Source organism: Strigops habroptila, chromosome Z (assembly GCF_004027225.2).
Source record: "Strigops habroptila isolate Jane chromosome Z, bStrHab1.2.pri, whole genome shotgun sequence".
Classification (NCBI taxonomy): Eukaryota; Metazoa; Chordata; class Aves; order Psittaciformes; family Psittacidae; genus Strigops; species Strigops habroptila.
The window spans coordinates 26,958,929-26,978,768 of NC_044302.2; the positions used below are offsets into that span (position 1 = coordinate 26,958,929).

At 42.2% G+C, this 19,840-nt stretch overlaps 1 long non-coding RNA gene across 5 annotated transcripts in view; it reads left to right on the forward strand.

Moving 5' to 3' along the window:
- The window catches only part of LOC115601006, a 62,583-nt gene that overhangs the window by 11,712 nt on the left and 31,031 nt on the right, over nt 1-19,840 (forward strand). For all 5 annotated transcript variants that reach the window (XR_003989208.1, XR_003989212.1, XR_003989210.1 and 2 more), the window contains one exon: nt 369-419. This is a non-coding gene — a long non-coding RNA (uncharacterized LOC115601006). The remainder of the gene's footprint in view (nt 1-368; nt 420-19,840) is intronic.

Genomic DNA, 19,840 nt, shown 5'->3' on the forward strand with positions numbered 1-19,840 from the left:
TTGCAAGCCTGGTTCTCCAGAAATAATGGTGCGATTTAAAAAAAAAATTATATTATTCACATTATTTCCTGTAAATATCGATTTAACCCTGCAGATACCGGAGTATATTACTCATATCTGGTTTGTGTCACGTTAGATCATCTGCAGCAAATGTAGCTAGTTATTTCCCCGTTGAACCTAGAGCCAAGTGCTGTAGTGATGTATTTAATAACGTCAAAAGTTAATATACTCGGCACCTTTCAAACACGTACAGGTTTACCTGCTCTTATATATTTTCACGAACAAGAACCAAACACTGAGAGTGTTTAAATTACGATCCTTTGCTATTTTTCTGCTCCCCTCCCCTTTTTTTTTCTGTCTATTTTCAGGTTTAGACAACGCAGACAGACCACAGGGACTGACAACCACGACAATAAACGGTAACTTCTTTTTGTTGTTTAATAGAAGTCTGACGCTACTGTATGCTTTACCTACAGGTAAATGTTCTTTGGCAGCATGCAGTGTTTCCATGTGTATTGACTGACTGTTGGTGGTTTTAATACTTCTCCCTCCGCTCCCCTCTTCCCGCCCCGCCCCCCCCCCTCCCCACCCCCCCGGCTTTGCATTCTTCAGTCTGTCTGTTCTCTTGTAATAGTTTGGACTTGTAGTAGATGTCCCTTTGCATACCGTACGTTCGACATAACAGGAGTATAATCTGCAGTAAAATGAAATTGTGGTCACAAAAGAAGTGGCGAGGCACCTTTATTAGAAGGCGGCCCAGGCCAGTGACTTACCTGGCTGGGAGGAGGAAAGGGATGCTCTGCAGGGAAAGCTGGCCTGGGCTGTACTGGAGTGCCGTGGTTTGCATCTACATGAGTTCTGCCATAAATTGGTGCAAAAAGGGGGTTTATGTAATGCTATGCCCTGCCTATGTAACTCCCAGCAGCTGAAGGGGGACTCCTGTGTGTCTTCCCCATGGAAGGTGATGATGTTGGCATTAGGAGGGGGCTCTGATTGCAATAATCCGAGAATCATAGGCATTCCTCTTTGAAGTCAATAGGGACTGTTTACTCCTAAGAAATTCACGCAGGATGTTCTTTACATCACAGCCATCTGGAGACCTATAAAAAGATTAGAAAACAAGCAAGGCAATCACATATTAATCTACAGGCCATTAGTGGGAATTTATTAGGGAGGCAGGGGGAAAAAGTCTGTGTTTGGATTGTGTATCTTGAGTATGCAGATCACTTCTACATGAACTATTTGGAACGAACAAGTTGTATATGTTTATGTAAACTGGGAGAAAACAGACAGTGTAAATGGCCACTTTTGACAATTCAGGTGATATTTTTTGGCAGTAATTTCAGAACTGCAGATTGCTCAAACTTCCCACATACTAGACAACACTGCGACCTTGGAAACACATTTTGCAACTGCTGTATGCATTTCTGTGATGTTCAGAATGAGCAAACACTTTTGAGTGAGTCTTCCCGGGCTGCCGTTGATTTTGAGGCCCTGCTATGTGTCTGAGAATTAGAAAATGTAACTGGTAATATGGCTAATGAACAGCCAGGTTGTGATCATCATGTTCGCTCTTTACTGAGGCTCCAATGATTAATCCACAAACGGTGTGTGGCAGCTGCTTCCCAAGTCAGTGTGGTGGTGAGGTGGTCGTGAGAAAAGGGCTTGGTGTTTTAAGGGTATGTGTCTGGATCTATTGAAACATACCAATTTGCAATACTAGGCCTTCTGTTTAACTGTAAGTCTGGTGACACAGTTTATGTGCATGCATTAACGTATATCTTCGTGTCTGTGTTAATATGCGTTATGTACACACAGATCTCTGTAAGCATAGGCGTATGCAGACATATTACATGAGGAGTATTTGAATTTTCATGCCTCTGACTGTAAGAATTTAATGCATAAGCCCACAACCCTGTCGTGTGCAACACCAACACTGCTGCCCCTAGCTATTGCCAGGAAAAAAGCATCTTTCTGCCTATCTGCCAATTCAGAGAAGCTCATTAGAATTTTACATAATATCAAACTGATCATGTGCCTCTGAATGTATCAGATGCCTGATTCGTTCATCCCTGTAGTGCCTGAGTAGCCTGAGAGGTTCAGTAACTACTAATGAAGCGTTATATGAATTCTAACCATTTTGTGCCAGGCTCTGTATTTTCCACAAAAAATACAGGCACGATTAGCTCTTACACGTCTCTCAGGTGTAAAGCACTGGTGGTAAACTGCAGTGTCACCCCTGCATTTAAAGAAGAAATGCTCAGTTTCAAAGGATTGAGGGTCTGAAAACACAACCAAGTGGCCTCGCTCGTAATATCGCTGCTGAGGTCTGGCAGATTGGCAATATCTATGTGCTGCTTCTCAGTGACAGTATTAATTTGGGGCCATGTCTGATAAATGAGATTGCTTACCCATTTTCAGGCTTTGTGATAGGTAAAAATGGACTGGTTGATAGAGTTGCCATTTTACAGCATAACCACATACACCTACATATATATTTCAACACAAGCACACATACAGACATGTACTTAGACTGACACATGTACATATGGCTCCTCTATGCACACACACAAGCACACATGCTTTATCATGCAAGCAGGCTACACAGAGCAACAACAACTTCAGTTTAACCCCATGCATTTAAAAATGTTCCTCCCACACCACCCAGTAACCTATGGAAGCACAGGTTAATTTACAGAGAAATATATTTAAATGGCATGTTGTGGTTTATTTTGCACCTCAAAAGAGCAGGTAGCAGCGTGGATTTTAAGTCGTCATTGCTTTTAGGAGTGCAGAGCAGCCCACGTTCTGTGTGTGCTGGATTTTCTCCGTGTGCATCCTGCACTGGCTGCAGCCCGGTCGAGCTGTGGAAGTGCATTTGTTAATTTCAGCAGTAAATATGGTAGATCTCAGCGAGAAGATTCATTGTACCGCGTATACTCAGGAGACGGTTAATGTTTTGCGCTTCAGAGTTAGGAAATTTCTAGGCAGATTTTGCTGTTAAAACATACAAAGTATAATGTTCTTTTTTTGGGGGTGGGCTCACATCCTAAAATTGTCCATGAGGAGTGCTAACAGTTTGGAAAGACTTGCCTCCGTTGGCTCCTTGCATAACGCCAGCATGCATTTCTCTGCTTTCGACACGAGGTTAATCAAAAATAAGCGATAAATCAGCTTTTTTCATTAAGGCATTTCGCCAGAAGATGCATAGCCTTAGACAAACATTGCTGCAACGTTCACCTGTGTTGCATCCTAACGCACACACACACACACACACAGAAGCTGGGAGGGATGGAGGGAGGGATGAAGAGAGGGAGGGAAGAGTATGGATGCTGTAGGAGAGATTGCTGCTAGCAGCTCTGCCAGCAGAGAGGGGCCGTCCCGCTGTAAATACCTGCGGATCCATCCCTGTAGACGCAAAACAAGGCCGGGGCGCGGAGCTATGACCCCCTCCCAACACACGGCATACAGCAACGGCGAGAGCGAACCGGCAGCACAGCGCAGCGCTGCTCCCGGCCGGCAAGGCCCGCGGTCGGAGCTCTCCGCTGCGGCGGAGCGGCGCTTTCCCCGCTCTCGGGGAAAGGGGCTTTTATCCCGCCGTAGCGAGGGTGGGTTGTTGTTTTCCTTTCCGTCCCCGCGGAGGTCAGAGCGGTCCCTGCGCTGGCGAGGAGGGAGGTAAAATCCGGGAGCGGCGGATGCTCGGAGGCGAGACGGGGCTCGTGCGTATCAATTAAGCCGCGTGCACTTGAGATTTCTCATGACATCATCATTACCTCGGTCTCCTGCGGTCCGGGACCTCTGACCTCGCCGGGCTGGTCCACATTTTGGCGGTGAAAAGCACACATCACCAACCCCCACCCCACCCCCCCCTCCAATGGTGGCCCTTTTCTCCTTCTTTCAGGCCGGGGGCAGCAGCAGGCAGGCGGGACAGCGTCTCTTCCCCCCCCCCCGCCACCATCCTTCCCCCCCCATTGCGATAGGAAACCCGGGAATCGAGGAACTTCCCCCAAAACACGCACGCACGCGAGGCATTGGCAATCAAGCCGCCACCATTTGCTAAAAAGCTCCGTGCCGTGCATAACCTGAAGGGATAGGAGCCGCATCCTCGAATCATCTTGTCACTTCCGACTGAAATTGGATTTTATTTTCCTTCTTTTTTCCCCTTTTTTCCTTTTTCTTCTTCTTTCTCCTTACGCTGCGCTGGAAATTGCTGGTGGCTTTACATCTTCACAGAGCCTGAAGAGTCTCTTCTTGCAACCAGAGCGATTTACAATGCAAATCGAGGCCTGCGAAGGGATGGATGCTTCTTCTCAGTCTTTAAACGCCTCGACGCACCTTAATATCTGGGGTTTATTTTCTGGCATTAAATACGGACTGTTGGGTATTGCTGCCGGAGGCCGAAAGGAAAAAAAAATAAACGTTCGGAATAAACTTTGAAGGCAACAGATCTCTTTTGGATGTTATTAGCTGCACGTATACGGCGGCACATGAACCAGGTCACGACTTCGTACAAGGATGAATGTTGTAAAGGAGAAATGGTACTCTTGGAGGACAGAGCACGCCTGTTTGTCAGAAAGAATCTGGATTCTATCAAGGAAAAATATAATAATAGAAAATAATACATATATACATTAAAAAAAGCTTTGAGGGAAGCGAGTTGTTATCTTTGGTTATCTAGCTGTATGAGTGTTTTGGTCTTCATAAAGCTAGATAACCGAAAGTAAAAACTCCTTCAAGATCATCGTACAGCGTGTGAAAAGGAAAGACTACTGCGAGAGACAGTAAAAAACCCCGAGAAATGTCAGGAACGCTGATTGAATCTAACGGTTTTACAGCTGAAGGTGGGAATGAAGGAAATTAAAAGGCACACTTATTCCAAAATATGAAGTTGTCAGATGGCAATGCCAGCAGAACGGATAGCTGCACAGAGGGAACGGTGCTGGTGGTAAACAACGCGTGTGCAACTTTTGCTGTTGAATAAACTCTAAATGAGAAACCCTGAGCAGTTAACGTTGAACTGGGCTAAGAGGAGATATATATATATTCATTCTTAGAAAGCTATTTGGAAATGCTGATCTTCATTTTGCGAAGTGATTCATTGCAATGAAATGGCCTTAAAGGTGGTAGTTCGTGGTGATGAAGATGATGGTGGTGGTGATGATACAGCTTGGACTGAACTGAGAAAAACAAAACAAAAACAAAACCCAAAACACAACAACAACAACAAAACCCCCCAATCCCCCAAAAAACCCCAGAAGCAAAAAAAAAAAAAAAAAAAAAAAAAATCCAACAAACCAAAAACCCAAACCCACAAAACTGAACCCAACCCCAAACCTGCCTGTGTGCATCTGAGACAAAGCACCGGGGTTTATGTCAGCTCATAGGAAGGCAAGCTTTTAGGAAAAGTTTACCCTGAATTGTAGACAAGCTTAATAATTTATATCTACTGGGAACTCGGCAGAGCTGCACAAAGATGAGAAAAAGTGATGGCCAGTTTTTATTCTTCTATTCAAAACGCGAGCACAGATGCTTCTCTGTTCCGAAAGGGTTTCCTTGAGGAAGCTACTGAAGCAGAAAGACATGATGGGGACGAGATCGCCTCCCCCCTTGTCAAAGTGTTAAAAAATGTTCCGTGTCTCACTCCGCGCCTAGCATTGGAAGTGAAAGTGACATTTACTCCAAAACCCACGTGTGCGCCTCCTCTCTTTTTGTTTAAGGATGATAAGGTCTATCCGGGAAACAGCTCTGGCATCCCAAACTGAAATGATTAGGACGTATATAGACCTGACAAAAACCCTTGGTTGGGGATAGTTGGGGAGGGTGGAGTGGGGTAGAGGGGGGGTGGCGGTGCGGAGGGTCTGTCTTTGCCTAATTGATTCCGTTAAACGGCGCGCAGCAGATGTGAACGGCTGGGCGCTCCCGTTCTCACGCTCGGGGCGAGCGGCAGCGCCGTGCCCCGGCGGCCCGTGACCGACAGCCCCGGGGGGTACCGGGACCAGAACCAGGACCGGGACCAGCCGCCCCGCTCCAGGATGAACACCGCTGCGGTGTGTCCGTCCCGGTTTAGGCGCCTCTCGCAGCGCAGTCGAGGAGGGTTAGTTAGTTAGCTAGTTAATTAATTAATTGTACAAGGCAAGGTTTTTCGTCTGGACTGGACCTGCCCGCCGTGCGGGAAACTGCTCGTCTGCAGGGCGGGTTAAAAATGAGATGAGGGATGAGGGAGCGGGGCTCAGCGGTCCCCAACAAACAGGGGCTCGTTACCCGCAGCACCTTGCTTTTAATTTTTACTTATTTATTTTCACCTTGCTTACACAAACCCCCTCATTTTGGGGCTCGCAGTTGGAGTACTCGTCTTCAAGCTACACGCTGCGGGAGGAAGGCAGCGGGGTCTTGGCGGCAGCAGGCGCGTTTTCTGTTTAAAGCAAAGAATTTGGCCTCAAAAGTTGCCCTGTCCTCCTTGTAGCTGCATCCCCCCCCACCCCCCCGCCTCCTTTTTGGCTACACGTGCCAAAGTTTTACTGCCTTGTTTATTTACACGGAGAGCGTGTTTGTGGCACCACAGAGTGCCCCCACGTTCCCCATTGACTGCCCGTCCAGGGGGGCTATTTACCTAGAGCCACTGCCTGCCGCAATTATCATTTGCATGACAAAGTGCATGGTTTTCTTCCTCAAAGAGCTTCAATTAAAGGCAATAAGCTGTTTTCTGGGGAAACCCATTGTTTACTTAAGCATTCAATGGGGTCGATTCACTTCAGCTGTTGCTAACGTCTTGCTCTTTGATGTAAATCTGTGAAGGAAAACACCCGAGAAAAACACCACCGTTATACTGTCATATTGATTTGTACCTTATTTAATGTTACGCGACCATCAATCAATACAGCACTTTTGGCTACTATTACTATTATTATTATTACTCCTTCGCTGCAGTAGGAGCAAAGCGCCCCATTTCTCCCCCCCCCCCCCCTTTTGTCCTGTACATTTAACTTCTGACTTGGGAAAAGGGAGCATGTGGCAGCGCGCCCTCGGAGTTTATGTTTTCAGAGGCTCACACAGTAAGTAAAGTTTCTTAAGGATAATCTACCTGTTAGGCGTTGTTTCCTTAAATCAGTGTGTGTGGGGGAAATCAAGCCATATACAGCTTTATGTAACAGGGTGGGGAAGAAGTAAATATCAGTGGAGCAGCTCTTTGGAGGCGAGTTTCAGCAGCGGGACAGAGCAGACCGAGTTTATTTAGCATACCAGTGCATTGTAAAGCAGTTGGAGTGAAGTTGCAGGTTGCGTGAGCACGCATGTTAACTAGCAGGGACCCCGGCTTATTCTTAGTGAGAAGGGAGCAGCAGATTGCTGTGCAAGGCCAATGTTAAAAAGGCAGCTGAATTTAACACCATCTGGAAGAAAAGATCTCTTCACGACTTTCTCACACCGTCAGACAAAACTAGTGTCCCTTGTTCTGAGCCCTTGTCTATGCAACCATACAATACTGAGTCATTATACTTTTGCTGAGAGAAAATTTGAGAACACAATATGGGTAACCAGTGAATGACCAAGTTTCATTGTGCCCGCTTAAGTCGATTGAAATCTACGTCTAGAGCCATGAATGGCAGCATTGTTTTCCTCACCGGGGCTGTACTAAATGTCAGCACAGTGTAAAGAAAAACTTGAAGTCTGCAAATAACTTACCAGATCTCAATTATAATATTTTCCCACACTAGAACTAATATCATTGCTAAGGCCTACAATACACTAAAAAAAAAAAAGAAAAAAAGAAAAAAAAAAAAAAAGTAGGGGAAAGAAAATGAGTTCATTTATGAGTTATTTCATCCAGATAAACATTTTAACTTTCTTATGGGAACTAGGGTTCAGACCATGGAGCTGGCTAATTGCTTCCTGACATGTTCAAGTTACCAAACTGCCTTTTTATATAATGAAAAATAAAAACTGTGCGAACAAGCTTGTATTCGGCAACTGTTGCTACCCTCCAGCTTGGGACTGGTAACATGTTAGTAAGTGCACTCAAACCTACATGGGTCACTTCTTCTAAGTCTAGGGGAAGAGTTCTTGAATGTTTGGCAGAAAAAAAGCTGAAACTGACAGCAAAGCAGTGGGAAATGTATTTTTTAAGGTGGTGGAGGAATTCCATCAGGGCATCTTGGTGCAGAGGCCAGTACCAGGAGGCATGCTTCCAGTTCTCAGTTTTCACCCTTTTCCCTCCCCCCCCCACTTGATAATGGTTTTCTGTTGTGAGTGTTATTCAGTTTAGTCCTGTGTTTAGCATCCACATGCAGTGCAGACTAACATATGGTTCGAAGACACCACGAGGTGTGCTTCATCAGAGTATTTGTGTTTAAAACCCAAGTGGCTGCAATTGCCCCCCGTGTTTTTTGTAAGGTGCTGTACAGTTCCTGGCAGAAAACCTCAAAACAATGAGTAACTACCCTTGTGCTTAGTAACACAACCCTTCCACTGCCTTTCCCAGCCAGGCTGTCACCTGCAGCACTGGATGTTGGGGATGCTGGTGCATGGTGCAAGCAGAGGGTTGGAGCAGTGGCCAGGCAGGTTTTGGTGCTGGAGAAATTTTCTGACTTTCTGAAAGTCTTTTCTGACTTTCTCATGCAACCACTTTTGGACGAGGGACAGCTGGGCTGCCCAGGCTTGGGGAGGAGGCAGGGTGGCACAGTCAGCTGCTTAAACACTGCCCGTGGAGATAGAAAGAGAAGCCAGGCCTTTGCCAGTCCCCTGTCCGTTATACAAAACCTGGCAGCTGGGGGGGAAAATGCCTTCACCCCTCCAGAAAGGGCTGCTTGTATGAATGGGCATATTCATGAGCACATCTCCCCCTACCTTAAAGTTGCCATTAAACTGCATTCATTATTTCTCTGTCAATGTTAAAACATGAAATGTTTAATTTCTGTGGGGAAGCCAAGGGTATGCTGCCCATAAGAGCAAATCCCACCCTTCCCTCATGAAGCGAACGTTGGTTTGATTTGTGTCAGCTACCTCCAGAAAGGGGGTGGGAGGGGTGCATAGGCATCCTGCAGAGACATGGTGAAAATAAGTCCATTTAGATTTTTAAAATGCACACCACTTCCACAGATTGCTCACCCTGGGGTGAGCACATTAATTACCCCTCACCTCCTCCATTATTTTAATTTAGAAGAAAGAAAACATCAGACTTTGACAATTAAATTTCCTAACTAAATAGCAAGTGCATGAGGTAAACATAAGGGCATTTTTTACAGTCCTTTCTGGAAGGGAGTGGGAAAGGACGAGAAAGGAGCCCTTTACCTTTGCCGTTGTCCATCAACAGTAACCTGTTTGATTCTTCCTGAAGCTTTTTCTTGTGTATAACTATAAATATACACGTGTGTATATATTCATAGTGTGTGGTGTGAGATGATTACCTCCCAGGGTCAGAGCCTAACATGGATGAACTCATGCCACTGGCTTTGCAGGGTGCAGGACTGAGTCTCACACCAGGCTGCTGACCCATAGATTTTAGAGATAGGTATGTAACACCGGGGAAAGGGAACGCGGTGTTCAGTCTGTCTTTAAACCTATTGCTAAAAAAGCTGTTTCCTCCCAAATTCCATACAACTAATGCTATTGGACTTGAAGTCATTTTAAGTAGAACAGGTCAATAACTACCATTAGGCTTCATGAATTTGGATCTGGTCCCTTATCCAACAGCAATAATCACAGAGCCCCAGCCTGGTTTGGGTTGGAAGCGACCTTAAAGCTCATTCAGTTCCAACCCCCTGCCACAGGCAGGGACACCTTCCACTAGCGCAGGTTGCTCCAAGCCCCGCCCAACCTGGCCTTGAAAATAATGGTAAAAATTAACTGTTTGGGCCTCGTTCGGCAGAGAGGCGTGAGGGCATCCACAGCGCAGGAAACGGGGCACGGGCAGGCCTCCACCTTCACCTGCCACGGGGTAAACAGTCCTCCAGCATCCAGGCGTGGGGGGTTCAAATAAGTAGGCAGTGCCGGGCCTGAGGGCGCTGCTGACCGCTCCTTCACGGCTCCCACGGCCGAATGACGAAGCCGGCGCTGCGAGTGGCAGCGACCATCGAGGGCCGACGCCCGGCATCACTACTCCCGCCGCCGTACTCCGCTGCCCCGCCGTGACGGCCGCCGGCCGCCGCGGGGGCCCCCGGGAGGCAGCCATTGAGCTGCCGCCAGCCTAGTCCCGCCCCCTCGGAGCGGCCGCGACGCTGATTGGTGTTTCCCGGGAGACCGGCGGCTCGCTCTGGATGTTCCGGGGCTGCCCGATCCTCCCTCCGCGCCCCTCCGCGCCGATTCCCGGTCTGTGGCCCGCCCCCCGCCCAGCTCAGCGCTCGTCCCTTCCGGCCGCCGCTGCTAATTGCTGTTAATTGTTGTTAGTCGTTATCGTTAATTAGCGCTGCCCGCCGACTGGGGAGCCGTCTTCCGCAGCATCCAGACCCCTCCGCGCTACCCCATTGCCGAGTAATTGGATTATTATCCGTACGGGTCCGCCCCCTGCACCGGTGTGTATGTGCTCGGGAGAGGCTCCAAAAAAAGACTAAAAAAGAGAAAAAAAAAAAACCAAAAAAAAAACCAACGAAAAAACCCCAAACCCACCTAAACCCCGTTCTTAAAGTGGTAACTAAAGGCAGTTAATGACATCATGCATGGACGTTTAAACTTCTTGTAAGGTGCAGCAAGGATTAAGGAGATATCGTGCTGTGCAGGGCTAACGATACCAGCTTGGCTCTGGAGGCAAGGTGGAGCTTGACCTGCCTGTGATGGTGACTTTGTCCCTCACCGTGGTATCGCTCTGCCTGGCATGACCAAAAGTGCTTTGGAGTATACAGGGCTTATCTTTTCTCCCTTAAAAATAAAATGAATAAATTATTCCCCCCCGCCCTTCATGCTGGGCCGTTGTTTGTGTGAACTGAAGTCCTGGTAGGGTGGGTCAGGACCCTATCAGAAGTGGTCATCTCCATGTTGTCGCTGTAATGAAAGACCCATTTTTGGACGCTGTTATGAGTGCCTCGATTAGAAACGTAGATGCTTCCAGTGCCGTGTATCCAAAGAAGTAACATTTTGGAAAGGAATCTTTGGTACCCAGCCGTTTGGGGTGCTGTTCATTTCTGTATCTGTAACTGCTTGCCTTTGAAATTTCTGTGCCCGTACTACACCATACAGACGTATTTCTACAGTGGTTTAGACTATATTGGTAAATACACACATATTTAAAATAGCAACAATCATGGGGTTTTGAGGGCAAAACTGACTTTGCCTGTGTGAATTTGGGGCAAAACTGACCTAGCTCCTCCAGGTGTAGATGCTTTGTCTTCCAATACCCAAAAGAGGCCATCAAGAAGTCTGGAGAGGGACTTTTTTATAAGGGCCCGTAGGGGCAGGACAAGGGGGAATGGCTTTAACCTGACAGAGGGGAGACTGAGATGAGATCTTAGGCAGAAGTTCTTCCCTGTGAGGGTGGTGAGGCCCTGGCACAGGTTGCCCAGAGAAGCTGTGGCTGCCCCACCCCTGGCAGTGTTCAAGGCCAGGTTGGACGGGGCCTGAAGCAACCTGGTCTAGTGGAAGGTGTCCCTGCTCATGGCAGGGGGTTGGAACTGGATGAGCTTTAAGGTCCCTTCCAACTCAAACCAGTCTGTGATTCTATGTTCTTTTTCAGTTCTTTCACCTCTTACTGGAATCTGAGGCATGTAACGGCGAATGGGCATTCACTCCTCCTAAACACTGATGGTTTAAATATCTATGCTGAAGCACTGTGTGTGATAAGAACACATCTTCATTTGCTTAATGATTTGTAGAATATCATGGCTTCAACAGTGCTGAAGGCCATGTGGCATGTAAGTAAGCTTGCAGCAGTGAGCAGGATTGAGAGACCCATGTGATAAAGTCAGGAAACTGCCAATGCATAAGAGGGTGTGATAAGGAACCACCTTCTGCTCAGCCTTTTGACCTCCAGTTTGTGCATCAGCATGGAGGAAGGAGAAGCTAGGTCAAAATGAACTTAATAAATAAACGACTATGGGAAACCATCAGTAATTTGTCTTCTTCAGCATATAAGAAGAGTTTGTTGGGAAAAAAATTGATGTCCTGTGCTTTCGGTCAAACCTTGGCTGAGTCTACTTTTGGATTTGAACAGGATCAGCATTTTGCACTTTGTAACGGACCTCTTTGGCCTGAGTGAGACCATTTTAATTCCAGAATAAACTCTGTGCCAGTGAAAAGGGGAATATAATTGTTTTTTAAAATCTGATTTTATTTTTTTTAAATTATGTCTTTTCAAATAATTTACATTTATTCTGTTAATAATGTCAGTTCTCTGAAAGGGACATTAACATTAAAAATAACCAACTCTCATTGTCATGTAGAATATTATCATTAGGAAACTAGAGTTTGGGGTGTTATAAAATATCATCATTCTCATGAGAATAACAGTCCTAGTTTAATGTGATTGGAATCTAACACACAATAACCTTGCGTGAGAAAGCTGGAGTCAGTAACAGAAAACCTGCTCAGCAAAGTTGGAATCACACATACGTAATTTCTTCTCACCTCTCTAACTCAGCAGCAGTTGTGGTACATCAGAAAATGTAAAATTAGCACTCCTTTGTATGAAGTATGAATTACTGTCTTCAACTGTCCCCTGTCACAGAAAGCAATTGCTGTTGTAGCATCTCAGAATTCACTGTAGGTGCATGGGAAAGCATAACCTGGTGATGGTACTGCCTGAAACAGAGCCAGGGCTAATTCTTTGCTTATTTTTCTACATCAAAAGATTGTTTCAAAACAGATCATTAAAACCTTCTTCTCTAAGGTTGTAATTGGTGTAAGCATACATTATGTAGGTTGCTGTTCCTCTGAGTGCTGAGGATTTTATGAGGTACCAATATTTTACCAGTAGGCATAAATTATTGTTGGGAAATATATGAATATTTATTTATGTCTTCCTCTATATTCCTGTAATACTCCAATGGCATAAATTAGGTTCGTATGACAGCTAAGTAGATCTTCCTTTTATTTTAGAAGCATATACATGGACACAATTGGCATATACAAGCTTGCGTGTGAATATGTATCTGTAACTTCGATTCTAGAAAACCTATGATCTATATCTGCATGTGCATCATCATGAAGTGGGTTCACTATGCTCCACGGTATCCATAAGCTCTACCTCATTCGCCTTAAAAAGACTTTGTGGACTGAGGGAAGATGTGTAACACAACACAGTTACTGGGAGCTAGTTAGCTTTGTCACCAGGCTGTCTCACCAAGACAGAAAACTTCCATTTCTTCCCTGCATTGTCCTTCACCCCAGCTGATCAATACGATAGCCTAAAATAGCTACACAAAATCAAGTAACCATTTAATGACATTGTAGTAAAACCAACATTTCCTCTGATTGTTGAAGAAGAGAGGCTCCAGGATTTTATTGTATATATTTTACTGATATTTTTCTTCCATTCTAGTAGGAGCTATACTTTATTTCCTATAGAATGGTCTAATTCCTATTCTATGTATAAGATTTGCCTGTTTCTTAAAATAAAGCTGAAAAAAGAAAACAGTGTTTATCTTTCATTGTTTAAAAACAATTCATCAAATATAGCTATGTTAGATATTACAACATCTTGCACATCACTACATTATTAAGTTAATCTAATGCCCAGAGTGATTACGCACATTCCTAGATGTCCTTCTGATATCTCTCCAGTCCGCTGGATTTTGAAGTGTGATTATATAAATTTTTTTACTGATAAATAAATTACTATAATTGTAGTTGAAATACCACTCAAATTCTGAAGACCATCACATCTAAACAATATATTATGCATTACTTAATTATTTATCAAGACTAATTCAAAATAACTGTAGGGCAAAGCATACATTTATTTTTAAATAGCACTTTTTTATTTTTGCACCAGGTACAAAAATGTACAACCACATGTCAAAAAGAAAAAAAAAAGAAAAAAGTTTCCATCATTAAATGTAAGGGGTTTTGTTTGGTTTAATAATGTTGCAACAGTAATGCCATTCTTACAGCTATCAAATCAAATATATGTTGGTCAATATATACAATTTCGATTAGCAGGAAATCAAGAAGGGAACAGTTAATGTGGGTGCGAGGTGAATGTGTGTAACAGTAAGAGAAGAACAACATTTTTAACTTGTGTTGAGGAACAGTGAGGGGCTGGCAAGACTTTGGTGGCTATAGATTGAGCAGGGAACATTAGAGAGATACCAAGCACTGCAAAATTAAAATCATGGGCTACATGGATTTTAAACCCAGCATTCAATGCTAAACGTGGAAAGTCTCAATGAACTGCCTGCTGGTGATTTGTATCACTAGGCTGCTTTCCAGGGCACCGTTTAGCTGCACTTGCCAAGGAACTTTATTTTCAGTCTAACACAAATTCTAATTCTAGGCTGGGTTCTAATCGTCACAGGCAGAGTAAGTTTGCAGTGTACACGCAGTAGTTTTCCTTTTCCATTTTCAGAACAGACCTTTATCTGACTGCTATTGAAACACAGGAGATTGGTTGCAGAAAACCTGCAAGGGCATATTTACTGTACCATCTATAGTAAGCCCCATTTGGTGCATTAGCATTTAGCCATTTTATGCAAATTTAGTGAGAAAATGACTCATGTATATGATTCACTATGCATCAGTGATAATTCGTAACATCCTTATAAGGAGAAAGAAATTAAAAATTCATTAGAAAACTAGACTAGTGCTGCTACATGTTTAAAACATTATTAAAGCATATTTCAGTGTTTTGCTTACACTAGTGTTCTCATTATGGTGCCACCATTTCATGACAAAGAGCGTAGAGGAGAAAACATTCAACTTAAAATGTCTGCTGGCACACATCGCTGGATTTGTATGTCACTAAACAATGAACAAGCATAGCCTTGAATACCAACTATTTAATTAGCACTTTTGCCAGCCATGCATAGAAAATAGCTCATTTACATGCGTCATGCTTAGTGATTATTCCCATAAAAAGCTACTGATTTTTTGTTTAAGGTATGTAGCATTCTGGTACACCAATGCAAGAAAATCAGACCATATGTTATTATTTTAAACCCCTTAAAATAAAAAAAAAAAAAAAAAAAAAAAATTGAAACATGTAAAGTCTTTATATTTTTCTTGGACGTATATTTTAATTATTTAATTTAACCTTAAGTGTGCTGTAAAAGGCTGGATACAACTAATAATTAAGAACTTCAAAGGGCAACAGAAACCCTCTAACAGTCCCCAGTTTAATTAAAGGCTATTATTACAAACCTCTTGAACATACAGTTACATTTAATGACAAGTGGTGACTTGTAAATGCTGCATTTGAAAGATACCACTCCTGTTCTAAACACTGTTGATAGATGATGCTGAAACATGCAAATTCTCCAAGTGAAATACTCTATTTTGAGCATAAATGGGATGCATTTGTGAAATTAAATATTTCTGTCCCTTTGAAAGTACAGAATTTTGAAGCATTTTGCTTAGAAATATTCATTAGTTTTTTCATGTCTCTCAATGACACCAATAGAGTAACACTGAAGGAAAAAAGATATGCCAGTTAATGTAAATGAAAGTCAGCCATTTGAGCACATTTTGCTAATAACATACAGTATGCTGGCACGTTCCTTTGCTGTATGCAGAATAAGCATAAGATGCTATACTTCACAAAAATGCTTAATTTCTTAATTTAGTTTAAAATATTACTCCACTCTCACATAAGAAAAAAATAAATCTCAGTGTGTTTAATAAGTGTTTTCACAAGCAGCATATATTCAGGTATCTGTAGGAATGTAGGCCAAAATACCTGTTAAATCAAAATATGTTGTGCAAACTATTAGTCATGTATCAAGCCCAATCATGCAAAGTCCCTGTTTCTAAGGTAGCCATTACTTCTCTATGGTTTCTCTCAAACGCAGCAGGTCCTATAAGTAAGGGCGGCTGAACCAAACAGAGGCTTTAGGTTGGGCCTTTCATAGATGAAATTAGCATTTCTCATTAATGGATACAATCTTCTGCATTTTGAGTTTTAAACTGGATTTTGACCTATTCTTTCTATGTTTTCATGCCCCTGGTTTTGCTTCCGCAGCTGAAGCCCAATCCTGTGCTTGACTAGCCATCAGTTACACAGAATGTTGAAGACCACAGGATATTTGAACTCTCAACTGTAATATGATGAGTTCACCTAAAAATGAATAAAGGAATATGCAATATTAATGTTATAATATTTTTTTAAAATTGACATTTTTTCCTCTAAAAAAAGCTTAAATAATTGCACATGCTTTAGTGAATTTAAGGAAGTGTATTATCTATTTCTATGAACACTGAATTTATAATCTGAATGCACTTATTTACTAATAATCTTGGGAGCGCAAATGAAACAACTTAAGTTACTGTTCTTGGAGATGCTGTAAATACTTGTGGGAAATGTGAAAGAATAAGGCCATAAAACTGATCAAGACAGGCAATATAATCTGAAAATCAAAATGTAAGATTTAACATGGGAAAAATAGGTAATGAATACACAGGAAAAAAAAATATCTGAAACACAGATAAATATTCAGTGGGAACAGATACTAAGTAATAGGAAGAGACCTAAAAGTGATGTGGATAACAGATTTGTTGCAAGTTTAAAATATGATTTAAATATATATATTTTTATATATATAAAACAAGTAGCTGCAATTCCTTTTATACTTTATATTTAAAAGCATCATGTTGAACCTATAAATTCCACATGGCTGTGTTAGACTACCTAGAATATAGAAGGCATTAAAAAAAGAAAAAAAAAGAAAAAAAGAAAAAGTAATGAGTCAAAATGATGAGATTCAGAGAAAAAAAAGGGGAAAACTGTTAAAGTGACAGAATGGAGGGATTGGTTCAGGAAGAAAAGTGACTGAGCTAACTGATAATCAAAAGAAAATGCACGTGGGTGCTTGGATAAGGAGTAATCCCAGCTACTGAAGGCTTTCATGGTGTCAGCTGGTCATTCTTTGTATGCATTCAGAGTTGTTTCTAAAGTTGACCAAAACCTGGCTGGTATAACCCAAACCAAAATGCAATATTAGGGCAGTGCTGACATGATGGACTGTGTGCTAAAGAAAGGTAAATGAGAAGGAACTGAGCACAGGAGCTTATGGTCTGAATATCTGGAAAAATTCCTCATAAGGAGGTGGACGGTTGTATAGGTCAAAGGAAATAATGGTGACTGCTGCCTAAGTCATTTAAAGCCAGAGTGGAGAATACTTCAGAGAACTCATTGCAGGCTACAATCCTGTGTACTTAAGAGGATTGACTAGATCAGCTCTTAGATCTTTTTTCATCTCTAAATTTTTATGATTATGTAATTGTTTGATTCCAGGTGATTCTTTTGCCTAGAGTTAAATCTTCAAATAAAATGTTTTCTAAAGATAAATCTGGGTAGTTCATTTACACATTTTGAGAAGCATGTGTGATAAAGACCTATTGTGATAGTGTTTGCTGCCCAGCTACCATCATGGGAATAATAGGAATACAAATATTGGCTTGAAATATAAATCTAAAAATCAGAAATGAAAATGGTTGGTTTAAGATGCACAGCCTTATGCTGGAGATCCCAAAGGTATAATTATATTAGATATAGGCACATTCTTCCCATTTCTTTGACATAGATAGATATGTACTGCCTTTGCCTTTTTCACCATTCCCTGTAAGACAGTATCTGAATTATTCCTTTCTATGAACAGGTGAAATACAAATATATCACATTACATATTATTATATTACATATCATTATATTATGTTCTATAGCAAGATATCACATGTTTATAAATACGATGGTTAAAACCATGTATTTTTTAATGTCTGTGTCCTGGAGAATTTGCATTGTCCTTTAAAGACCCTTGCATCTCTCCATTGAAGTCAACGAGTGATGCTTGTACTGGTGCAAGATCAAGATCTCTTTAAGCCTGTAGGAAGTTAAAATGATTGAGTCTCAAATAATTTATAAAATTTATTGTTGTCTCTGAACAGACACTGTCAGAATTCCAGGTCAAGTTAATTACAGAGGTGCCTATCCTGATTTCATCCTTAAGTTTCGGTTTGAACATGATGTGAGCATTCAGCCACCCTGTTCAAGAAGGATATAGTCCAGCCTGCCAAATTCAAGCACTTTTACCGTATGACTAGAAAGCTGCTTGGTATTGTTCTGGATGCCTTACTGGCATGCATCCCTGCTGTGCACAGTTTATAGTTACACACATTTAGGTATTCAGAAATATGGATATAAATATATGTACACATAAGCAATACATATTATATACTACATAGATAAACTACGTAGAGTTTACCTTAGTGTAGAATTTCTTGGTGTCATTGTATGCTAAGTTAAAGGGAGACAGGAAAAAAAAAAAGAACTTTAAAAAATATTTAAAATAATAAAAATTTAAAACAAAGTAAAAAACCCCCAAAACTGTCAATATTAACTCCATTTAAACATTTTTTTTCCTATTAATTTCCAATAATGACTAGGAATAACAAAGTCAGTGGACCAACATTCAATAATCTGCATTAGCCTTAAAACCATGTTGAGAATAAATATATAAAAGAAATAGTATGGTGCATTGTTATTTTACTAGTGTTCTAAATTTTCAGTTTGTAAAATGAGGGCAATTACACCAAAGAAGGAAAAATAAGACGTGACACAACAAAACCATGAAAAGCATTTAGAGAACCTTTGGAAAAAATTTTCTTCTCATCGGAAGCTGTTGAGGGAAGTTTGTTTATTTTTAAAAGCTCAATTTTCTAGCTGCTGTAAAGGGGAGGTTGAAAAGTGTGTGGTCAGGGATACCAGCCATGAGGTGGGTGAAGCTGTGCCACTGCCTGGGAAAATGACTGTAGTGTCAGGAGGGCAGAGGAGGGAGGATGGAGGAGTGTGACTGTTTGGTTTAAGGGTCTGGACATGCACGGCGAGACGTGGGTTTAATCCTGGGCCTGGGCACTGTGTCTATGTTTTCTCATATGGTCTTCTACACTCTAATACTGCCATGCCTAGTTTCATCACACCAGCCGGATGTTGGCATGGATTAGATGCCACAAAGGGTTGGATCCTTCTTTATAGGATCTATGCCTCACAACTCATCCCCACTCCACCTGTCCTCTTTTCTGCCTTGTTAGACCTTTTTCCATTCCTGTTGTCTTCTCGTTAACAGCACAGAGAAGGATTCTGCTATCGTAAGTAAATACAGAGAGCAAACACATAGCTGCTGCTCTTGAGCTGAGAAGTTTTCTGTCCTAGAGGGTAACTATGTGTAGGAGAAGAGCATGCTGCAATGGGGGCATCACTGCTAGAATCCAACCTTTAAAACCAGGGCATATTCTAACTTTTTGACTTTGGTTGTGACCAGTGATAGTTAATAGAATTAATTCAGATTTGCCATGATTTAAAATGAGAGCAGAATTGAGCAGGGTGTTTTATTTCTCAATTTGCCAGCCCTGTTTTCCTTTTTTCTTTCCCCTTCCTTTTCATTGTAATAAGAAGAGAAAAAGGATTCTTCCTTCATGCATTTTTGCAGTATTTAAATCAGTGATAAGCTAAGGCTGACAGGTTGAAAAGTTTATATTCCAGAGCCAACCTAGGAAGTATGGTAGGAGATGGTAGAAGAAAGATTATTGAAAGATAACCACATAGCTACTATGTACATCCTACTTCTCTCATTGGTTAACTCTGTGCCAAACAGCAGGAATGGATTTGTACAGTATATACTTGAAGAAGAACAACTGTGCAGTGATTAAGAAAATTAGAAACTCTTCGGCCATTCACAATGTAAAGCATTGCAAAGCTAAGAATAAACTT